The 4099-nt window shown below is 53.5% G+C and overlaps 2 non-coding genes across 2 annotated transcripts; both read left to right on the forward strand.

The window, feature by feature from the left end:
- The first annotated feature begins 1351 nt into the window (after positions 1-1351).
- LOC121863450 lies at positions 1352-3204 on the forward strand. Its single transcript, XR_006088398.1, has one exon. It is a non-coding gene; the product is annotated as a small subunit ribosomal RNA (ribosomal RNA).
- A 397-nt stretch (positions 3205-3601) lies between these two features.
- On the forward strand, positions 3602-3765 carry LOC121863449. Its single transcript, XR_006088397.1, has one exon. It is a non-coding gene; the product is annotated as a 5.8S ribosomal RNA (ribosomal RNA).
- The last annotated feature ends 334 nt before the right edge of the window (positions 3766-4099 follow it).

A 4099-nucleotide genomic window follows, 5' to 3' on the forward strand; every position in this document is an offset into this window, starting at 1 on the left:
AGAGAGAGAGATTTTAGTCTCATTGGATCAGAGGCATGGCAGTGGAGCGGGCTTATGGCGAGTAGGCTCGCGCTCTATCAATTACACTTGCCAGGTCTCTCTTCCGTTTGGACATTATTTACTCCGTCTCTCTCTCTCTCTCTCTCGGCGCACACGTCGCCACCCTACTAGTTTCCGTCACAGCATATGCTGCGGCCTTTCAGTCCGGAACGGGGCTCCCCTTCGCCTTGCTGTCTGCCCAACTTAGCGGACTTGCGTTGGCTGATCACCCCGTCTTCGCGTCTGTGCCGGCCTTCAATGCAGCGCCCAACCGTCTATTGACCGAGATTCATTGCACTATTCCACGCGCAAACGGCTACCCTAAATGTGCATAGACAACGCTCATGGTTCAACACGACCAGGGCGCAGTCTGGGAGCCGAGTATACTAAAAAGAGAGTTTAGCAGCCAAAACTCGTCAAAGCACACGTTGGGTTACCCCATCACCTAACAACGATGATGGCGGTTCCCACCCGTGAAATACACAACCTAACCAATATTGGGCGACGATGGCGCTCATGAGCCCACGTCCCCACAAACAGTAAGAGAAAGAGAGAGAGGAGGAGATGGGCCAATGTGCGGTCCCTCGCCCAATGTCTTATGCCTCGCTGGGGCAAAGAGAAGAGAAGAGGAGCGGATAAGGGAGGAGATTGGCCAACGTGCGGTCCCTCGCCCAATGTCGGCTGCCTCGCTGGAGCTGGGTAAAGAGGAGAGGAGCGGATAAGGGAGGAGATTGGCACACACGGTGGCGCTGCCGGCGCCGAGGATAGCAAGAGAAGGTGCAGTTTGATCTGATCATCTGGTTTGCTATTTCTCTAAGGCCAACGTGCGGTCCCTCGCCCAATGTCGGCTGCCTCGCTGGGGCAAAGAGAAGAGGAGAGGATAAGGGAGGAGATTGGCACACACGGTGGCGCTGCCGGCGCCGAGGATAGCGAGAGAAGGTGCAGTTTGATCTGATCATCTGGTTTGCTATTTCTCTAAGGCCAACGTGCGGTCCCTCGCCCAATGTCTTCTGCCTCGCTGGGGCAAAGAGAAGAGGAGCGGATAAGGGAGGAGATTCGCCAACGTGCGGTCCCTCGCCCAATGTCGGCTGCCTCGCTGGAGCTGGGGCAAAGAGGAGCGGATAAGGGAGGAGATTGGCACACACGGTGGCGCTGCCGGCGCCGAGGATAGCAAGAGAAGGTGCAGTTAGATCTGATCATCTGGTTTGCTATTTCTCTAAGGCCAACGTGCGGTCCCTCGCCCAATGTCTTCTGCCTCTCTCTCAATCTCACTATTTTGGCCGCCGTGATAGGCGCCGCCAACAGCAGCAGCTACCTGGTTGATCCTGCCAGTAGTCATATGCTTGTCTCAAAGATTAAGCCATGCATGTGTAAGTACAAGCCGATTTAAGGCGAAACCGCGAATGGCTCATTAAATCAGCTATGTTTCATTGGATCTGTAAACCCACTTACTTGGATAACTGTGGCAATTCTAGAGCTAATACATGCAATTGGTCTCTGACCGCAAGGGAAGAGCGCTTTTATTAGTTCAAAACTGGTCGGGCCCCGGTCCGTAACCCACCTGTGGTGAATCTGAATAACTTCGGGCTGAGCGCACGGTCTCCGCACCGGCGCCGCTTCTTTCAAGTGTCTGCCTTATCAGCTTTCGATTGTAGGTTATGCGCCTACAATGGCTATAACGGGTAACGGGGAATCAGGGTTCGATTCCGGAGAGGGAGCCTGAGAAACGGCTACCACATCTAAGGAAGGCAGCAGGCACGCAAATTACCCACTCCCGGCACGGGGAGGTAGTGACGAAAAATAACGATGTGAGTCTCATCCGAGGCCTCGCAATCGGAATGAGTACACTTTAAATCCTTTAGCGGTATCCATTGGAGGGCAAGTCTGGTGCCAGCAGCCGCGATACAATTCCAGCTCCAATGGCGTATATTATTAAAGTTGTTGCGGTTAAAAGCGTGGATTGGATCTCGGTTCGAGCTGGCCGGTGCACCGCCGGTGTTTACTGTCGCATCCGGGTAGCCCGCCGGCTCGCTGCAGGATCTTTTGTCGAGTGTCAGTGGCCCAGAGAGTTTACCCCGAAAAAATTAGAGTGCTCAGAGCAGGTATTTGAATGGCGAATGATGCATGGAATAATGGAATAGGACCTCGGTTCTATTTTTGCATTTGGTTTCGGAACCGGTAATGACTAATCAGGCAGGGGGCATTCGTATTGCGACGCTAGAGGTGAAATTCTTGGACCGTCGCAAGACGAACTACTGCGAAAGCATTTGCCAAGGATGTTTTCATTAATCAAGAACGAAAGTTAGAGGTTCGAAGGCGATCAGATACCGCCCTGGTTCTAACCATAAACGATGCCAACTAGCGATCCGCCGGCGTTATTCCCATGACCCGGCGGGCAGCTTCCGGGAAACCAAAGTCTTTGGGTTCCGGGGGAAGTATGGTTGCAAAGCTGAAACTTAAAGGAATTGACGGAAGGGCACCACCAGGAGTGGAGCCTGCGGCTTAATTTGACTCAACACGGGAAACCTCACCAGGCCCAGACACCGGAAGGATTGACAGATTGAGAGCTCTTTCTCGATTCGGTGGGTGGTGGTGCATGGCCGTTCTTAGTTGGTGGGGCGATTTGTCTGGTTAATTCCGATAACGAACGAGACTCTGGCCTACTAAGTAGTCGACGGATCTCCAGAAAATGGTGTCCAGTTCGCAACTTCTTCTTAGAGGGATAAGCGGCAATTCTAGCCGCACGAGATTGAGCAATAACAGGTCTGTGATGCCCTTAGATGTTCTGGGCCGCACGCGCGCTACACTGAAGGGATCAACGAGTTTTCCCCCTCCGAGAGGAGCGGGTAAACCGTTCAAAGCCTTTCTTGATAGGGATTGGGGCTTGCAATTGTTTCCCATGAACGAGGAATTCCCGGTAAGTGCAAGTCATCAGCTTGCGCTGACTACGTCCCTGCCCTTTGTACACACCGCCCGTCGCTACTACCGATTGAATGATTTAGTGAGGCCTTCGGACTGGCGCTCTTGGATTGTCGGCCCCGTTGCCCGCGAGGGTTTTCTGGGGTCGTCGCCTCGAGCTGACGGAAAGATGTCCAAACTTGATCATTTAGAGGAAGTAAAAGTCGTAACAAGGTTTCCGTAGGTGAACCTGCGGAAGGATCATTAACAGAGAAAGAGAACGGGGCGCTCTTAAAACTACTACTACTACTCTCCTGATTTGGGCGGTCTCGGGCTCTGCTCTGGCAACTCCAGCAGCGAAAGAGGACAATCCCGGCCCCCGCACCAAAAATAGGTACCACCACGCTGTAGGTGGACCACACTCGGGCGAGAGCGCGAAGACCGGAGGAGGAGGACGGACGGGGCTTTGGACGGCTGCCCGTCCGTTCCTTACTACCGGCGAATAAGCCTCTTGACCCAAAAAGAGTGAAATTCAAGTGTCAAAAAACAACAACAAGCCGTCCGGCCAAACCCAAACCACAAACTTGGGCTATGTCTGTCAAACCCTTTCATTGAGACTCGACCTGTGATGGTTAGTCGCAAAAAGACCAAATGGCAAATACACAACTCTTAACGGGGGATCACTCGGCTCGTGGGTCGATGAAGACCGCAGCAAACTGCGTGTCGGTATGTGAATCGCAAGAATACCAGATACATCGACAAGTTGAACGCATATTGCGGCGGCGGCAGCCATATGAGCTTGTCGCCGCCACTCCTCTACGAGGGTCGGAAATATACATCCATCGGTTGCTGCGAGTTCGGTGCCTGCTGACTGTCTCCCCGACACGAGGGTAACCCGAACCGAGCTTCCGCCTTGGGGTTTAATCGCCCGCGCCTTGCGCGAGGCGTGCCCTTAAAAACAAGCAAGCCTATCACTAGCAAGTCCATGGACTTGGCGCACCCACATTCAACCACAACAAAGCGACAGTTGTCGCCCTCGCAAATAACTGGAGGCGGCGCTCTTTTGCCTGCTGTCCACAGAGACACGAATGGCCGTCGGCCGCTCATGGCTGATGCTGCACATGTTCTAAGAGGCACTCCATCCCACGAAGAGGAAACGAAA

The sequence above is a fragment of the Homarus americanus genome, unplaced genomic scaffold (assembly GCF_018991925.1).
Source record: "Homarus americanus isolate GMGI-L3 unplaced genomic scaffold, GMGI_Hamer_2.0 scaffold59231, whole genome shotgun sequence".
Lineage (NCBI taxonomy): Eukaryota > Metazoa > Arthropoda > Malacostraca > Decapoda > Nephropidae > Homarus > Homarus americanus.